The 20,538-nt window shown below is 40.9% G+C and overlaps 1 long non-coding RNA gene across 9 annotated transcripts in view; it reads left to right on the top strand.

Annotated features, from left to right (window-relative positions):
• Nucleotides 1-6,645: 6,645 nt before the first annotated feature.
• LOC119011929 overlaps nucleotides 6,646-20,538 on the top strand; it is a 48,582-nt gene continuing 34,689 nt past the window's right edge. For 2 of the 9 annotated variants that reach the window (XR_005072315.1, XR_005072312.1), the window contains exon 1: nucleotides 6,653-8,252. This is a non-coding gene — a long non-coding RNA (uncharacterized LOC119011929). Of the gene's footprint in view, nucleotides 8,253-20,538 lie in introns of all 9 variants that reach the window. The other 7 variants (XR_005072311.1, XR_005072307.1, XR_005072313.1 and 4 more) reach the window with 7 other exon arrangements.

Here is a 20,538-nt window from a genome sequence, read left to right as displayed (position 1 = left end):
ACCTCCGCTTGTTGTTGTAGCGCAAGCTAGTAACAGTTGCTACTTTCAAATTTAAAGCCCCCCGCTAAGAACCCAGCTCTAAAATCCAATGGGATGCAAGGTGTAGCTCTTATTTAGAAGACAAATTCATCCTGCTTCCTGTTATCTTGAGGCAGCTAACAGAAGGGGCGAGGCGCCCCACTGCACACTTCCTTTAATAGCGGGGGTTTAACATTGCTGTGTGTTTGACTGAGGAGACAAGGATATGGGCCAGGGGTCTATAATTAAGTAAATCTATTAATTGTCTCCACATTTAATACCACGGCGGGGGGGAGGCACCCATGACAATTAAGGCAGTGGCCATTCATGGTTATGCTGCATCCCGCTGGCCTTGAGCGGCCAGCTGTGTATCTGTTATGACTGACACTGGTATCACAGGGCTAAATATTCTTCCGATGCATATGTTGTACATCACTGTTCACGCCCAACTTCGTGCTTCACGTCATGTCACAGGTTTATGCCTACCCCCGTGGTGGCTTTTGGGAAAAGAGGGAATATTACACCTCCCTTTTAGATAGACAAGGCGGCAGATTGCAGCCTTTACCTTGCTGCAAATGTGCCGCCTTTTCTATCTAAAATGGGCTACTAAGACCACTTGAACGATATGGGATGTTGGAATTCCGCAGGCTCTTACTCCTTCCCTGCCTCTCCTTCACTCTCTTGTCTTCCTGTCCGCCTCTCTGCCCTTTAATGTGCAAGAACAGATGTGGTAACATCTTCTGCTACATTAGATCAGGAATGATTTCAAGCAGCGTGCTGGTGTCAGATGGTAACACTATTCATAGACAGCTTTAAATAAAAGGAGATCAGTTATTCAATGCGAGAGAGGCGCTCAATACAAGGATATGGAAATGCAGTTTCCCATAGCTGTGAGTGTGAATGTGCATTTGTGTGTGCTGACATGTGGGTGGCTCTTTGTTGCATAAAGGTGTGCAAGCATACAGATGTCAAAGGTGGCTTTTGTGAACGTGCCTGTTGTTTTCAAGACTGACTTTAGGTGAACATATCTCTCTGTCTTATGCAAATTAAGTTTTCCTCGCTAGTATCTGTGTGTGTGTGCGCGCGTGCACGCATGTGTGTGTTGGTTTATTAGCTCGCACAGTCACCCACTCCTTTTTTAAAAATAGCAGCCTCTTGGCTGAGGCTGTCAGCAGCAATGAGAAAATAAGGAGTTCCATTCTGGAGGTAGCAGCCTTCATGATACAATAAGGACAGGGTGGCTGAGGGAACACACTGACACACACACACACACACACACACACACACACACACACACACACACACACACACACACACAGGCAATTTAAATTGATGCAGCTAAATTCACTCTTAAAGCTCCAATTAGCTATATTTATATTAAATGTTATATTCTTTAAATGGGCACATTACCCTTTTTAACTTTAGCCCTGGTGCTCCCCTCAGTGGACTGTGTGAGAGACACTGGGCAACTAACAAAGTGGATACTTTCTGTGCCTTTTAAGAATATTGTTGATAGACAGAGGGGTGGGTAAAAAATAAAAAAAAAAAAAAAAAAATCAATGAACATGAGAATTGAGATTCGTATCTCCTATGATTCAGAATCGATGTCAAATGTCAAAAATCGATCTTAAATATTAACTAAGATGTAAGAGGCAGGATTGAACTGTGAGGATGGCGCAGTGCCGGGACAATTTACAGAACACATGCAGTACAGTTATCTTGACATCCGCCTTCAAAAAAAAAGGCAGCGTTCGCAAGCAACACTCTTAGTATATGACTATAATTACCTCTGACAGACGACCGTGAAGTCCTATATTTGTGAATACTTTTTTACACCATTACACACAGACTAACATTAACAGAGTCGAGCAGCGATCAGCTGTAACAAAAAAGACCTGTTGACCAACACCACAAAAAATGATTACACAATCATTTTGAATATAAATTCTGGATCGAATCGAACACCCAAGGTCGGGATCGAATGGTGGGGGAATCAAATCGAACGGATTGCCCCACAAACTTACAGTAGTTTGTAAATGGTTTGTAGATGTTTAGCATTGCAACATCCACACTCTACCACTACTCCACCTTATCTGTCTGGCTCTTTTTCTCTCACATTAAGTAGCTGATCCCAATCTGGTACTCTGATCCTTTTTCAAGTGAAATCTGTGTTCCTCTGAAGACACAGAGGGAGAAGGGAGAGGAGGGATATTGGGTACAAAGACGCAAGAGAAAGAAACAATGAGGTACGAGCTGAATGTGGAGACTTTGGTTCCGAACTGCTGCTGCACAGAGCCGGCTCGCAGGGTGACAGTGTTCAGAGCCTATGGGCTTTTCTCTCATGATATCACAAATTACCACGATTATCTTATCACGTTTTCTTGCTCATTTATCAGGGAGACACACAAACACACACCCTATAGTTCCACTCATAATGCCCTGCCTTTATCTCATGCGCTTCGCTGTGAAGTACAACTCACCCGAAGATCACACACCACCAGGCACCAAGCCTAAAATAATACCAGAACAGCATCCCGGGCCCGTGCAAGCATTCCTATTAGCTCTGCAGTCCACCTACAGTATAAAAAGTCACATTGATCACAGTGCTATTCAAGCACAACTTGAGCCCGGAGAATGGCTGGACGCCAGCCACCCTGCCACCTGTTGATAGCAAACGGAGGGGCATCATTGTCCTTCTTTCTTTACAGTTAGCTAATAAGCTAAGTAGCTAATTAGCTGGAGTGCTACTGCAGTAAATCTATTGTCTTTTCAGGAGAGGAGGGAATAAAGTATAATAATGGTCAGCTCTATTGTTCCCTTCCCCTCATAAGAGGCTGTTTACTGCCATTGATAAGGTGTGAAATCAAACTCAAGTGCACCATTGTGGCTCTTACAGGGCATTTAAAATTCTACTTTTATCAGCAGGCATTACATTTATTTACAGCTGTCAGTGTCTGATATGGACAAGGGACATTCCCTATGTTTAACTGTAGTTCATTTTAGATTGAAGAGGATGTAACATAAGTGGTCTGGAACTCACAATTGCCCCCCCTTTGTTTCATTGACTGCATATCTCAAGGTTGCCCTCTATTCAACACCGACAAGTAAACATCAGATGGCTGCATGCGCTATATTGCCTATCCGTTACCCCCACGTTCTCTCTGGTTGCTGTCCCCACCATGACCTCCTCCTCCTCTCCTCTTTCTTATTCCATCCATCCATTTTTCTCTCACTTCACTGCAACTCTCTTATTGACTCCGTGGCTCCACCCTCGTCCAGCCATCCTGCTCTCCCTGTCTCCTCTCCCTTCTCCCTCTCTCGCTCGCTCCATCATCCTTGCCTCTCATTCAGCACAGAAGCAGCACCAGTCAAATTGATTTTGCTGCTGTGCTGAGGAGCCCCATCAACTCACAGATTGGGTTTCCCGCTTACCCTCTCCCTCTGGCCCTCTGTACTTCTGCCTTTCTCTCTCTCTCTCTCTCTCTCTCTCTCTCTCTCTCACTCTCTCTCTCTCTCTCGCTCTCTCTCTCACTGTTGCTTCCACTTTTTCTCTCTCCTCTCCATGCCTTCTGTCTCTCATCTGTCCTCCATCCCTCTCTCTCGCCATGCTAGGTCCCTGCCTTTTCTCTGATACATTACCCCTGGTCCTATCTCTGTATAGCCACAGTTATTCGTCAGCCGTAACAGGGGCAAGCTAGTGCTGGGAAAACAAGTGCAGTTTCATGATCCTGATAATACACTGCCTTATGCAATACATGATTCTGTATTTGAGTGTGTGTGTGTGTGTGTGTGTGTGTGTGTGTGTAAGAAAGAGAGGCCAACGGGGATTGAGAAAATGTATTTATGCAAAGACATGCATCTCAGACACAGCGCATGGGGCTGTGTAATAATGACTGTGCGTCCTCTCATTTGTGTATACATAGCGCACTGTTGTTTCCATGTATGTTATAATATATGTATTGTATGGCATGCAAGTTTTCTGAGCGAACACATCACCGTCATTTCGTATTGTTATCTGTGCACACAAATGCATTCTTAGTCCCTGACCTGTAATAATACACCCAGCACTGTGCATTCAACCCATGGTTTTGCCCAATGTCTCATATTGTGTATGTAAATTGTTGATCTCTACAGTATCTGCACATGGCAGCAATGTTACGGTTATGCTCAGGAGACATTCATGGATATGTCAAATAAGATGTGGTCTGATGAGGGCTGGGCAGGGGTTGTGTTCCTTGCATGAAGTGTCAACGTTGAATTATTATTTTTTTTAAGCTAGGTTGTGTAAGTTCACTTAAAGCTGTAATTTGTAACTATTTTTTGTTATATTTGCTAAACTTGTCATTATGAGTAGAAAAAGATACAGGCTAGCTGTGTAAAAATCCATGTCTGTGGCTTCACCCAGTGGCTGTAATGTGATTTGTAAGAATCCACCACTCCCAGATCAATACAACCAATCAGAGCCAAGGGGAGAGTCTGAGAAGTGTCAATCATTCTCATGCATACACTGCTGGCAAACCTCCTCCCTTGCACAGGGTGTACTGGACAATGCCCCTCACCCATGCAGGTGGGTTACCTGGTCACATACTTTCAAGTCCAAACTGTAAACAATGGCAGAGAACTGACAACAAGAACAAAGCCGAAGAAATCGGTGTAAAAAGAAAGAATTGTTCTGAGCCGGAGAGAAAACAAGGATAAATATTGGAGTGTTATTTCAGAGGTGGATGGAGCTGCGGGATTTGTAAGGATTCAAGAGCGATGCAGAATTGGCTGCTTTTCTGCTAAACAAGTAAGGACCCCTGCTTGTTTCATTCTATGTTTTGACCACAAGGCTATGGTGGTGGTGGTTACAGTAATACTTGCAATAGCGCATATCGCCGCTGATGTTGCAGTCGAGCTATGTAGCTTGCTGCTAAATCTAGCTTGTTAGCTTGTATGCTAACTCCGGTATCAACATGTGTCTTTATGGCTACTGGTTAGCAAAAGTGTCCCTCAAGTGACCAGGCAGTTATAACGCTGTGCTCATTCAAATTTGATTAAAAAAGTCCACTTTTTTCTCAAAACTCCAGACTGCAGCTTTAACTGAACAAAATTAAAGAAAATGATTAATGTAAGTACAGAATGTCATTATGACACAAAGCAGGATGTTTCTCTAAAGCTAACCAAGTAGTTTTGATGACAAAGCCTGACCGACCACTACATTTGACAATGTTGATAATGGTCCAAAACTCATAATATTTTGTAACATGTGAAATGTTCATTATCACGCTTTAGTATAACCAGAGGTTGCAAGTGGCTTCTGTATCTAACTTAACTATGGAGCCCTTCAAGTGCAAAAGGGACGCTTCTGGAGTAAGTGCAGCGCTGTAGTTTGAAGCTTAAGGCAACTGAATAAGCCACTGTATTTGACAAGTTGGGAGTGAAAATGCATTTTTATATAAGGGGTTATAGACTATAAAAGTAAAATACACTTTGATTACCTCTTTTGTCTATAATATTTCTGTATCATGATGTGGTTGAGTGAGTATTTAATGTAGCTGAAATCCTTTTAATGAGTAACTGCTTTAACCACCCACTCTTTTGTTTTTAAGTTGGTTAGTAAACAAAACAAACTAAGCTGTATTGCAATAAATTGTTGGCAATTAAATCAGCAAGGTCTGGTGAAGTTTGCATCCCAAGCGTACTCTCTGGAAGTCTGCAGAAAATCCGCCTGAGGCCCCTTGTGTGCTGGTTGAATTGTGGGTTTGGATGGCCATCAGCACTCACAGCATTTGCTTGCAAAATCCTTCATTGCCACTAGACATTAGCATGGGATATAATTTGTGAGAGGAAGAATTGTCCAATATGAAAATAATTAGGGATACTACACTGGTACTAACTTAGCTGATTTGCCCCATCATACAAAAATACAAATAATAGGATTATGGTCAGAGTTAAACTAACCATGAATCACAAGTGGCCACATCCTGATTGAGTATCGCCCTTCAGACTAATAATGCATTTAGCATTTTTTTGTTTCTTAAAATGTATTTATATGATATACCTCTAAATGACACCCATGTAAATAAATACTTTGATCAGTCAGATGTTCTCTACAGGTAAGCAGCCTTGTTACACCAATTAGCCACAGCAGCTGACCATCATTTTGCAGCTACCTTTCCAAAATGATCCAGGCAGTATCCCTGAGAGTAAACCAATTTGGTGGAGGCTTGGCTGGCCTCCCTGTGTCTGTGTGTGTGTGTGTGTGTGTGTGTGAATGTGTATGTGTGTCTGTGAGCATGTTCTATCAAGCATGGCTCCCTATAAATAGTCAGCTGAGCAGATGTGCTTCGTAAACAGATCATAGCAGATGATCTAGAGTGATGAATGACTCTCCAAGAAAATAATCCTACAGTGTAAGTGAACAGCTTGGTCTGATCTCATCCCATTGCTGCTCAGTTGTCCTCCATATGACTCATGTTTCGGTGTGGGTCAGCAGTAATGGAGAGAGTGTTGCCCCTGATTTGTGGATTCAACAGGAGGTCGTTCAGACTCAAAGTGTTTTTCTAAAATTCGAACAGATGCTTGAATATCAATCAAAGGTCAATAGAAATATAAGAGCTGTAATTAGTCTGGCTTCTTTTTATGTTTTGCTCTAAGTGTCACCCAACAACATTGTAAAGCAGGAGCGCCTACTGATACCATGTCAACCGTGACGGGTGCAGGGAAAAATAAAAAATAAAGTTTTTTTTGTGTGTGTTATATTTTATATTTAATGTACACTACAGCCTATCATGAGTCCTTTCCTGTGCACCCTATCAGTCTCTTAAACACATCCACAAAAAAATGTATTTAAAAAAAAGGGATAAAAAACAACAGGTCACGTTTGACCTACGGTTGCGCGCGACATGCATAACAGGAAGTCGCCAGCTGTCAACAGTAGAAGCTAGCAAGCGTCAGAGCGGTCACGCACTCCCAAACGTTAACATGGCTGAAGGGAAACGAGCCAAGACCTGTCATTTTCACCCTGAATAGGAGGACGAACATTTTTTAGTTCATAGTCATTCAAAGCCGGTTTGTTTGATCTGCAATGCAACGGTGGCGTAGGCAAAGAAAGGGAATCTGGAGCGGCATTTTAAAACGCTACACGGGAGCTACGAGAGGGATTTCCCTGAAAAAAACAAACAAAAACAAAACAAAACAAAAAACGCCTTTACGCGGCTCAAACGTGCGGGATTTGAAAGCACAGCTTGCAGCACGGCAGTCAATCTTCACCAAACCGAAGGCCGCAGCTATTGCTTGCTATCGCGTCAGTCACGTCCTTGCTAAACACAAGAAGGCATTCAAAGACGGCGATATTGTGAAGGACGCCTTTGTCGAGGCAGCGGATAGCCTTTTTGACGACTTTAAAAATTAAACAGAGATCGTGAAGGCCATTTAAGAAGTGCAACTCTCCCGCAATACCGCTACAAGGCGATTTTAGGGAATGGCTGTGGATGTGGAGGAGCAACTGAAGAAGGATATTGACGTGTGTGAGTGCTTTTCCCTTCAATTTGACGAATCGACTGATATGGTGGATGTGGCACAATTGTGTGTTTTCATCTGGGTAAAGATGTAGTCAACATGATGAGCTCAGTGAACACGTTTAAAAGCAAGCTGCAGCTGATGTCAAGCAGGCTGCAGATGGTGACCTGCACAACTTCCCTCACATGCAAACAGAACTACAGCGTCAAGGTAAAAGTGTGACACAGCTTGACAGTGCATTATGAGGAGCATGTTCAGAGCATCTGGTCAGAGTTTGAGAGGCGTTTTGCTGACTGCATCCATGGAGCCTGTAGGCAGCTATATGTGTTATCCATTTGGTGCAAGTATTGATGTTGGTGACATTGCCACCAAAGTCAAATCAGTTTTTGCCTTGGAAAGCTCCGCTCTTGAGGATGAGATTCTGACAAGACTCTGCAAAATGACATTGAGATCAAAGCCAGATCAACCTGGTGAGCATGCATTGTTCTGGAAACTACTGATGGAGGAGAAGTATCCCAATCTCAGAAGATGTGCCTTGAACCTGACGGCTCTTTTTGGATCAACTTATTTGAGCGAGTCTGCTTTCTCGCACATGAAAATCATCAAGTCCAAGTACAGATCAACAATGACTGACGACCACCTTGCAGCCTGCCTAAGCCTTGCAACCAGCTCCTACACTCCTGACTATGAGAAGCTAGCCTCCACCTCCCAGTGCCATGTCTCCCATTAAGGTAGGAAGTGATTTCCTTTTTTCAAACTCAGAGATCTACCTGTTTTGTGTCTGGTTTATTTTTCTGTTTGATTCATATTAAGGTCAGTCAAGGCTATTACTCATCATGCAGATTAGCAGGTGTGTGTGTGTGTGTGTGTGTGTGTGAGAGAGAGAAGCAGAGAGAGCGGGTTTGTGCTAAAGCGCACTATGCGTACTGGCAACTGTTTGAGAGGAATTTGTGTGTGTGTGTGTGTGTTTGAGAGAGGGAGGGTTTGTGATGTGATGTCTAGCGGTTGTGTGACGACAAGAAAACGTGTTATGAGGTTAGTTACGGCAGGCTGGAAACGTGTGTGGGTTTGCGATGTTGACACTGGACTGGTAGATCTCGGGAGGTTGGCTACTTGAAAAGTAGATATTGGGTCAAAGAAGGTTGGCCACCCCTGGTGTAAAGAAAGTCACAAGACTGACTTTAGGATTCAGTGAGTTTAGTGCATTAAATCCAAAAATGTTAAAACCCACAGAATCAAGTAGTCTTAGTCAGTCATTTAGTCAAACATGTTTTAAGCCCCAAAAAGCAGTGAGATCTCCCTCATTTACAATGATGTTGCAATACACAAAATTATGCAGTGTTATAACTCTTCAAAATAGCTGTAAGTGTTAAAACACTGACATAATCACCCTAAATTGACCAGACGTAGTCAGAGTGTCCATCTTGAGAATGTGCTGTGAATAATTCCTTGGTTGTACAAAAACAACACAAAAAAGGCAGATTTTCCAAGGACTGATAAAAACACTGCCTCTACTATATTTCCCCTACACCTCAAAGGGAAGATTGATCTGCTTCTGGACAAAAAGAAACAAGTTTATGTGACAGTTTGGTGATGAGCATTTCAATATGATGATGCATTGAGGCAAATGCCAAGATATACACTGTGAATATCAAAATATCGCATTTTGAGCAGCTAAGGAAAATTGTAATTCACTAACAGCAAGGCATACAGAGTCAGCAAACCAGTACAGAATAGTGTAATCTGCATAGAAATAGGCATTACATGTAGTTAGAGACAAGACAATATCATTAGTATGAACATGAAACAGGACAGGGCCTAGACATTATCCTTGTGGAACACCTTTTTGTTAATGGTAAACACTCAATTGCATATTTCCAGCTTTCATACACTGAGTTCATCCGAAGCAAACTAAATATAACATAGTGAATAAGCATAACATGTAAATATAGAACTGCACCAAATGCTTTTGACAAGGCCATGAAACATCTGCCCAGTGGCTCCATGCATACTTGAAACAATAACAGAAGATACTGGTTATGACAAATAAAATGTGGTATTGTTACAGTAAAGTACAGTGTTGGGCAAGTTACTTAATTAGTAGACAAATAACTCATAATGTATCACTCATTTAAGAATTGCATTAGTTTAGCAATGACTCAACAGTAGTAGTCACTGTAGGGTCATTGCACTACTCACCACAGGTTCATCAGAGATGCCATTAATCAACTCCACCGCTACTGATCAAATCTTCTGTATTTAACACAGTAAGGTAGGACAGTTATTAAAAAAAAGAAGGCCTGGCTCTCAGTCTCCGCTCTAATTCATCCCAAAGGTGTTCTATCGGGTTCAGGTCAGGACTCTGTGCAGGCCAGTCAAGTTCATCCACACCAGACTCTGTCATCCACGTCTTTATGGACCTTGCTTTGTGCACTGGTGCACAGTCATGTTGGAAGAGGAAGGGGCCCGCTCCAAACTGTTCCCACAAGGTTGGGAGCATGGAATTGTCCAAAATGTTTTGGTATCCTGAAGCATTCAATGTTCCTTTCACTGGAACTAAGGGGCCAAGCCCAGCTCCTGAAAAACAACCCCATACCATAATTCCTCCTCCACCAAATTTCACAGTTGGCACAATGCAATCTGAAATGTACCGTTCTCCTGGCAACCTCCAAACCCAGACTCGTCCATCAGATTGCCAGATGGAAAAGCGTGATTCATCACTCCAGAGAACGCGTCTCCACTGCTCTAGAGGCCAGTGACGGCGTGCTTTACACCATTGCATCCGACGCCTTGCATTGCACTTGGTGATGTGTGGCTTGGCTGCAGCTGCTCGGCCATGGAAACCCATTCCATGAAGCTCTCTGCGTACCGTACTTGGGCTAATCTGAAGGTCACATGAAGTTTGTAGCTCTCTAGCAATTGACTGTGCAGAAAGTCGGCGACCTCTTTGCACTATGCGCTTCAGCATCCGCTGACCCCTCTCCGTCACTTTACGTGGCCTACCACTTCGTGGCTGAGTTGCTGTTGTTCCCAAACGCTTCCATTTTGTTATAATAGAGCTGACAGTTGACTGTGGAATATTTAGGAGCGAGGAAATTTCACGACTGGATTTGTTGCACAAGTGGCATCCTATGACAGTTCCACGCTGGAATTCACTGAGCTCCTGAGAGCGGCCCATTCTTTCACAAATGTCTTGTTTCACAGTCTGCATGCCTGAGTGCTTGAATTTATACACCTGGGGCCAGGCCAAGTGATTAGAACACCTGATTCTGATCATTTGAATGGGTGAGCGTATATATATATGCACATTGTTAAATTAATGCTTGGGTGCCAATACAATTCAACTGAGAAGCCTCTAGGACATAACTAAGCTAAAGGTGTGTCTTGGAAAATGCAAGTAAAGTCTGACAGCAAAAGAGTTTTGTATATTTGTGTGCCTGAGCGTGTGGGTGTGCGTGAACCTTACAGAGTCTGAGGCATACGTGGGTGTTTTCCCGTTATTGGATTACATCCAGCCTCATGCCACTAACCAAATTTCTGCTTCACTTATTATTGACTGAAGAAAGAACAGGAAAGGAGTGCATGAGAATAACAGGAGCAAGACAGATAAGATGGGGTGTGTGTGGAGAAGTGAATAATGGAAAGTCGAAAAATAGACAATTTGACATGAACTAGGCCGGCTGCCAAAAACCAAATGTAGATTGGGAGATTGATTTTCGTGAGGAGTTTTGTTGAGATACCTGTAAAGTAATGAGAACACACACACTGCATCCACCCGTATGCTCTGAGCTGATGAACTGATTCAACTGCATTATTATCTTAGCCCCATAAGATGTTTACTTGATAGCAGGTGAGCAGCTTTTTCTGCTGTAATCCTCTAAACCTAACCAAACCAAAGACACCACAATTTTAAACAGCCAATTAAAGGTCCTGGTCAAAACATTTTGGAGGCAATTCATATGAACTTTTAGCTACATGTCATTTCTATTTTTAGTTTACCCTAACCCTACCGTACATACTAATCATCACGCTGTGTAATATAAACACAGTGCAATGAGACTGTACATACAATCCACTCAGTCACATCCACAACCTGTTGGGTTAAATTACAGTATGTGCATTGTAACACTTAACATTCACTTTCCAGTGTTTATTCTGAACAAATATGCCCAGCCATGCACAGTTGCTCTACAGCAGCTGTGGCACAAGCCTTTGCTACACATACTGTGGATTCTTAATCTACAACTGCGTGTGGGCAAGAGTGGGCGTTGGATGTTTGTGGGTGGCTGCTTTGATGTTCATGGACATGAGGAGCAGCATGTGATAGTGTTGGCATGTGCCTTGCAAAAAAAAGCTCATTACATCTGTGAAACACAGGGTTGAATTTCACATCTCTTGGGGCACAGAGCTGGCATCTTTTGTTGTCTCTCTTTTTTTTTATGTGAAGCTTCTCAAGAGAAAAGGCTCCCTCCTTAGGTTTGTATACCCTTCACAAAACTGGCTGTAGTTGGCAAAAAAATAAATAAATAAATAAAATGCAATGGTCGAAAAAACAAAATGCATAATTTGGATTTGAGGGGGGATGAGGGGGGGATGCCGTCCCCCTTGTTAGCAAAATTACCAAAAAGCATCCCCCTAGTTAACCTGCCATCACTTTCCATCCCCTAGTAGCAGATAATCACAAGCGTCCGTGGTAAGCTCTGGTGCACTGTGGAGTCAAGCTGGGCATGGCTGCTTTGTGTTCTGGCTTCCTGGTCTATTTTTGACAGAAGCTGCAACAAGTTGCACAGAGCAGATCAAACCAGCAGGAAGTCAGAGTCACAGGAATGGCATTTAACGGTAAAATTTCAAAATAAAACACCCTGTGCAGACTCCCAATTGTGTAAAGATGAACAATTACCAAATCAACAAAAGTTTGCTATATGTTCTAAAACTGAAATTGTTACGTTTTGTCAGTGTTTTTAGTGTGTCTGTTCAGAACATGGCGGCTTATGTTATGTTGGTAACTGTCATTTTTGTTCTGGTTTATAGTTTAACCCTTAGTGAGGTAACTGTTACATTTCCTAACACCAGCTGATTTTACCCCTGTTGAAGCGCACTCTGCTCCACAAATTGTGTCATTACACCAATTTTGAATTACCCCAAGAATGCCTTCTGCATTAGAGTTTGTAAATGAGAGGTTTTCATATCGGTAAACAACGAACAATATATATGCCAATACCATTATATCTGTGGTAAAATTGGACTACTGATAAATCACAATGTTCATTGTGTGTCCCTCAAGGAATTTAGATGGTAAAAAATTCTAATGGGTCATGTGGGTAATGTAATGTATAGTTAACTTGCTTGTAATGTATTGTGAGAAACATGAGAAAACCCAGCCTGAATGAGCTCAGTCCACTGCATACAATTTAAAGGTGTATTTTCTCATGACTTAAGTACAGTTATAAAAAGACCATTGTAGTAGGGAGAGAAGGAAGATAACTGGATAAAATGGAATTGTAGAATTAGAAATGTCACAGTTTTGGTTAAGACATCCTGCAGGGTTGATGCTCCCATTAGGACCCCCTCGTTAACAATTTACAAATCACCTACTGGATTTAGGTAAGTTAAATAACTACTAATATCTTTCATAGGAACATTCTCTGTTGAATCATTGGAATCAATAAATTACAGGTCTGAATCACATTTGAGTTGCCAACTTTATCTCTTGAGTCAGTATTCTTATCTTCATCCCTGCCCCGATCCAAAATGAGATCAAGCGCCTCGTTCACAGTTAGTCACTTCACCTCATTGTGCTTCTACTTCTGAATTATGTAAGCAAGACTCAGCAGAGGAGCCTTATTCATAGACCAAAGCTATGAAAACAGATCAATGTATTATGAAGTCACGTTGTGGCTGGACACGATATCATGTTTGTTCCTGTTACTCATGAAATTGTGTTGTAATGTTTGGTTTCCACGTGGGAAGAAGTGGGATATTTGAGTGTGAGATGTGTGGGTATGATGGTGGTGTGTGTGTGTGTGTGTGTGTGTGTGTGTGTGTGAGAATAGATAAATCCTGACTTGATTACCATAGTGCCAGTGTGGCTACCTGTCTGATGAATTTCCATTACTATATACCTTCGCCACAAACTATTACTGACTGAATGAAATAATAAATGAATAATGAAATAAAGTAATTACCAGATAAAAGGGCATGGGCACGCAGTAGACTGAACTTGATTATCTCTCTCTCGTTAAATGGAATCAGGTTTATAATGGCGTGTTTTTTTTTCATAATTTGTATTAATTTCCACCTGTGTTAACTGCAGTGTTATGCAATAACTGTATGCCCTTAAATCAACCAGTCACACGACAGCTGCTACTTTTAAAACACAAATACTTAACACCTGCTGAAAACACCTGAGTGAGTAGTTCTTAGACTTTTAGGCCATTTCCACACACACAATCATTGTGATTTGTAATTTTCATGTGTCCAGGTCACATTGGTTTACACAACACTTCAAACATAACAAAGACTATAATAACATGATGAGGTTTTACAATAAGGCCAACAAAGACTTGAGTAGTTACTGAGGAATGAATAAGGAATGAATCAGGGACAACGTGATAGTTAATGAATCGTTAATGATTAGTTTGTCAACACATTTGATTTGAGGGCTATATAGTGATGAGTTATTAGAGAACAACCAGACTGGGAAATGCTACATTCATGAATTATAAGGAACTTCCAGGAAAAAGAGTAATTGATGATTAAGTAATTAGTATTTAATGATTGTAGTGGGTTAATACTAAGTCTGACATTTCACTTCACTTGAAGGTACACAAAAACAGTAACCAATCGTTCAGTAATTAGATATTTTGGGATCATCAGTAGTTGCCAATCAGTAGGTGATTGATAGTTAATAAAGCACTCAAAAGCACACAAAAAATGGTCAGTATGACAGTTACCGGATATTTATGAACTACTCTTGATTCATTAATGTAGTATCCTCATTTATTCTGGAATTACTCCTTAACAACTGTCAAGTTACTACTGATTAATTCCTTACTCGCTCCTCAGTAACTGCTCACATGTTTGTGCAGTTTATTGTAAAGTCATTTCATAATGGAGATTGAAAGAACAAAATAGAGTTAATCTCCATACATGTCAAAAAATGGTTAAGCAAATATAAGCACAATACTCCACCTTAGACATTATAACTTATAACCACATCTGAAGCACCGACTGTGCCTGTATCCCACCAAACATGAAGCATTGTTGGTAGCATTGAACACAAACTGAGCTAAATAAAACACTTCCCTGGAAACAGTTATTGGAATCTAGATTAATACCACTTAGAAAGCAAATCAGGACATTCAGCAGACAATTTAAGGAGAAGCCTTTTGTCTAAAATTGCGATGTAGTGATCAGTAGAACAAAAAGTGTATTGTGTTTTCAGTTTCCACTGGATCACACAGGTGACCCTCTCTGTTCATTTTCTACTGCCAGAGGCAAGATACCACATCTCAACTAGGCACACAGAGAGACTTCTCTGCACTGGTCAAGTTAAGGCCGACATAAACCTCTGGATATACATTCTCAATTTCGGTTGGCACAAAACTTCTTCGGACCGAATAGGGTTGTTGAATTTGATCAACAACACTCTTTTCTTTAAGCTCCATTGTCTAGCAATAACTATTAGAAGAAAAAGATATATAAGATATAAAATGTGTTTGAGTCTCTTTGTCGGTCGGTCTCTTCCACGGTTGCAACCCACCCTATCCCATATCACTACATGCTGCAACTTTTGGAACCAATTTATGCACACCCAGAAAACATGGCATACCTCTGTTCTGAATCGGGTCACATTTTGTTTACTTATAGTGATCCCAGACCCCTGCACCATTATCTAAACTAGGACAGACTCATGGTTTATACAAATGTGTATGTTTTATAACCTTTATCCCTGCATAAACTTGTGAAAGACACCTGTTCAACCCAGTTGAGGCAAATAACTATAGGACTGGTGATTATTACCTCTTGGCAATAAATTGTTCTATATGAATCATATTATTTTTACTTTTTGCACGTCATGCTTTCCTTTCTCTTCTGTCTTTCTTGTTTGCTTGCTCGCATGCTTGTCTCACCTCCTCAGCTTGTTCCTCCTGCTGTCCTCTGCTCAATAATCACCTCTGAGTGCCAATGACATTTCACTGGCTCGTTCCCCATACATGAAAATAAAACAGAACAGAAGAAGACAAAAAAACAGGCATAAAATAAAACAAAAAGGAAACTATTGTGTGGCATCAAAACACAGCAAGTGACCTTTCATGGCGACGGATGAGTCCTCTTAGATCTATGCCCCATGAGAGGATTGAGACGGTGTTTGATCTTTTTAACAGTCGGACGTCGCAGACAGCGGTGTAATTACAAGACAGCTGAAGCCAGGCAGGAGAGCATTGATCAGGAGCAAGAGAGAGAGAAAAAAAAAAAAAAAACACAACCACACGCACATTAATACACATACACATCCAATTCTTCATGCACTTTTGAAAAAAGAAAACTCAAATTTAAAGTTCAACAGGCTTCTGCTTGCTACACTTCCAGACATATGACATTATTGAAGCTATGTTAATATTGGCTGATATTATTAGTTTGTATCATAATCAGTCACAGGAAAATATCACAATGTCCTGTGTTATATAGGGGCTAGGTCCAACTTGGGCAATATAAATGGCCCAACAGTTAGAGAAGAGGGTGCACGTAACACGTTTTTAACTACCATCATTTAACATCAGTTCATAGTTATTTTACAGTTAAATGCTTTACAAACCATGTATTAACCAATTATTTAAATGTTCTAATGGCCATCCAAATAAAATGTGTTGATGAACTACACAGTATTATGAACCTCAGCTGCAACTTTAGAATAACAATGAAATTATTAGCAACTTAAGATCAGTTAACTATACATTTGAATTTGTTAATGATGGTCATTATAAAGTCACTGGATAGAAAAGAGTGCTGCTGAGTCCTGCACCTTTAACTAGACAGCAGGGACACAGATTGTAGGGGGGAGACTTGAATAATGGAGAGCTGATTTACAACCCAATTTTCCAACACATCTTTGTGTCACCATTTAACACCCTGAGAAGAAATTTAGCACACTGGGAACAGCATCGACACCAGCAGGTAATTTTCCGTAAAATTGGAATGGGAAAGTTGTGTATGTGTTTGTATGTTTGTATTTGTGTGTATTTGTGAGCATGCCAATACCATTTTTTCCCTGAAATAATTTGAAACTTGTGTATTAAATTTCAAATGCAAGAACAATTCTTTGATTTGTAAAACTCTTTTACTACTATTTATTTACTCCACTCATCTGTTATCTGTGTTATGAAGCAATTGCAGCATACAACTATAAACTATGTCCAACAAGGTGCCACTTCATCACAGTACAAACCAAAGACACCTCACTCATTCACTCTTCAAATGAATGGTAATCAAACACAGTGCGCTCCATGATGCTAGCAATGCAACTTTGCACTTCTTTTACACTATGACTACTGACTGCAACATAATTACGAATACTGTCAATAAACTTAATGTGTGTGTACTGTCGCAGGTTTTTTTTTTTTTTTTTTTTTAATTTTTGCTTGTGTTTATCCAAGGGTGGCTGATGAAACAACAAACAAAAAAACATATCTCCCCAACCCTACTCTGATAAAAGACATATCCCTTAAAAAAAGCTTCATAGCAGGTTTTTTTGAAAAAAACACAATATTGATTTTGTTGGCTTATTCTCCCCGGAAGAGGTGCTTTAAAGCCTGAAACCGCTGAAGGCAAAAGTCAGGTCTCTGTTGGAAGAATTTGGCACATCAGGAAGGTCACAGCTGGAGGGGCTAATGCTACACACCAGCTCACATGAGTTACATGTCTGCAGTATACAGTAGCTCAAGGCATATTTTTCTAACTAGAATCTGCTTCTGAAACGTACAGGTAACCGAGACAAGAATACCAGATTCTGATTGATATAATTTTGGTTGGCAAAGACAAAATCCACATATCCTGCTTTATTTTCAAACCAGAGGTTTGAAATGGGTTTTTGATTGTTTTCGGGTTTGTCATATGAGTAGAGTCGCATGGATGGCTATTAATATAAATATTCAGATTTGTGATAATGCTCAAGTCAATATGAATCAGCCACTTACATTACAATTTGCATGAATACAAAGTTTATGATTCACATTTCAAGCTCTTTAAACCAAAGAAAGCCTGAAATATTATTCACCATCCCATTCTCATATTAGGAGATGTAATCAGTCCGTCAGTCATTAACTTTCTGGAAGATTTTCAGGACTCCAATTTTGGCAGGCCAATTTTCCTTATTTAGTTATTTAGCAGAGATGTTTTTTGTAGAAGAAGAAGAACACACAGCTGCTTGATACTCTGCTGGAAAACAAGTGGCAAATAAATCTTCAATGAAGGGAAATTTAATTCATAATTTAACTATCCCCGTAGGGAAAAAAGAAAAACTGAAAAACACTCACATACAAAATATCAAGCTCATTTTAAAAACAATATAAAATGTTATTCATTGGGTGGCTCATGTTGCCTAAAAGTGAACAGACTGTAGGACACAGATATCGGCAGTAAAAACATGTCGGCAGGCATTAGACTGCCCTCGTTAAGCACAAAACTCATTATGGCATGGCTCGCTCCCCCACCGAAAGAAAGAGTGAGCATTTCCTTCCATTTGAAGGGGGAAAAAAATAAAACAGTAGTTAGCCTTTTCTATCTGTATCTCCCAGAAAGGTTTGGTTGTCTGGGACCAATGTGCAGAGGGAGATAAAGCCGAGAAGGGTTAGTAATACAGCGCGGCTATTTAAGAGGCTGTAATGATATTCATTAATTTAGATTCATTTCAACTTCCATCTGGAGAGAGAGAGAGACAGAGAGAGAGACAGGGATAAATGAGAGAGTGGTTGGATGTATAAGATTCAGAAGACCGGGATATGGAGGTTTTAGTTGGGGGTCAGAAAGTTAAGCTGGAGTCACAGAACTCAGACAAGAAAAGTAAATACTGAAAAGGGAGTCAATCATCTGCACAGTCTTTCCCTGCAATAGAGTTTTTGGCAGTTGAACTGCGTTCTATTGGGGTATGAGTATGATTTTGTATGCTGTACAACTGAAAAGAGGATGTCGGAAGGGCTGGCAAAGCACATGCATTGTGCGGAATAGTAAGTATTTCACATATATTCACAAATGTATGGATTTCACTTTTTATCCATCTGACTTTCAGACAGAAACACATTTTTATGTGTGTCGCGGGCAAATCCATCTAAGTTTGACAGCCATACACTTCATCCGAATCTGATATGGCTCACACTGATGGTAAAAAGGCTGTGAATGTGTGTTTGTGATTGTTTGTTTGCTTTCCTGCCTGTCACTTTGTGCTGATTTGGTTGGCCAGTTCATAGCACAATGTGGAGCGCAGTCCACCAAACCATGGCAACCGCCATACAGAGGCACACAAAGTTACAGATAGTGATGAAGTGTTAAACCTGCAGCACTTAAGGACACGCATAGTGCTAGGTATTGACGAGAGCAGTAACAATGGAGCATATTAGTAAAGTTTTGGGCAGGAAAACCGAAACAATGAGCTTAAACACTCCTCATAGCCGAGGGGAATTACTGGGTCGAGCAATAATTCTCTGTGGATTCATTACATGAATTTATTATCAAGGCCTGGATACAGTGGGGCCAGTCAGCATTGCTTCCAGTTTTGCCCAGACAACTTTCCTTTGGAAGCTTTTCCCTTTGGGCCCAAAATGCATTTTCCTCACAGAGCACCATTGTGAAAGAGATGCCTGTAAGACTGTTGACAGGACACGTCAAACTGCAAACAAGGCCAAATATGACTATCACAAATTTTTGATCCGTGGAGGTTTTTTAGTTGTGTGAAACCTTCTCCAAGCCAAGAAAAAACACCTAAATTCTATAACATCATCAAAATCAAATGTCTATGGGCAGAGTCGGAACTTAGGGTAGTGGCTTTGTTTATTCAGTGGGCTGCATAACTCTAGAAAATTTTGTAATGTGCCCACTGAGAAATTCTGATTGGACTGAACATGCCTCATCTTAAGGTCCAGTATTTAGTCAGATCCATAAAGGTTGATAGTACCTGCTTAAGATTTTTGTATATTCCACACTTTTCTACTATGGTACGTCCTTGCTATGAGGATGCTTTTTAGTATTAGTTACATAGACTCTGCAGCTGCCTAATCTCCATCAGAAATTGCATTGTCAGGCTAGTATCAGTATTCACTCAGTGTTTTTACAGGCAACATATGGTCCTCATCACCCCGGAGAATAGTTGGCAGATCTTCGTCTTAGGCTGGAACAATTAAGTGGAATTATCACCCCAGAAAAGTTTTAGCAAGGTAGTGCTAGCCGCAGACACTTTTATTACCCGATGTGGAGGTGTTTTCTTGCTTTTTTCCCTTTTTTTTAGCATCTTGGACTCAATGCCAGTAAAGTTGGGCAGTTTTTAAGTCTTGTGGGATGAAAGCCATTATTGTGGGATGAAAGCCTTCACTATGGATGAAGAATCAGTCACCTCATCGATCAGCGTGACCTTACACACACTGGCATCTACATGCAGTAGTAATAGCAACACGTGTAGACTGACTCACCGGATGCCATGCCAACAACACTAGTCACTTGATGCTAGACAACTGGTGGTTGATTTGCATTGTAGATACATGTGAAACTGGCAAAAAAGTGGTAACCTAATGTAAAAAAGATGTATAGTTTATTTCCTGACTGATGTTTCTGTTGTTCTTATGTACTGTGTTGCTTCCATCTTCGATATCTACCGAACAGCGACATCTTGGACTAACACCTGGTAAACTCAAGCTGTTATTTTCATTAGTCTGCGGCGTAAATTGTAAATTAGGTTTTCAGCCCAGTGGTACTGAAAATGCTGAATGCTCTGTTCAGTTGTGGCATGATCATGTCCGTGTTTCACAG

Source organism: Acanthopagrus latus, chromosome 2 (genome assembly GCF_904848185.1).
Source record: "Acanthopagrus latus isolate v.2019 chromosome 2, fAcaLat1.1, whole genome shotgun sequence".
Lineage (NCBI taxonomy): Eukaryota > Metazoa > Chordata > Actinopteri > Spariformes > Sparidae > Acanthopagrus > Acanthopagrus latus.
The sequence above is the reverse complement of the archived record's forward strand: the minus strand, read 5'-3'. Positions and strand labels throughout refer to the sequence as shown.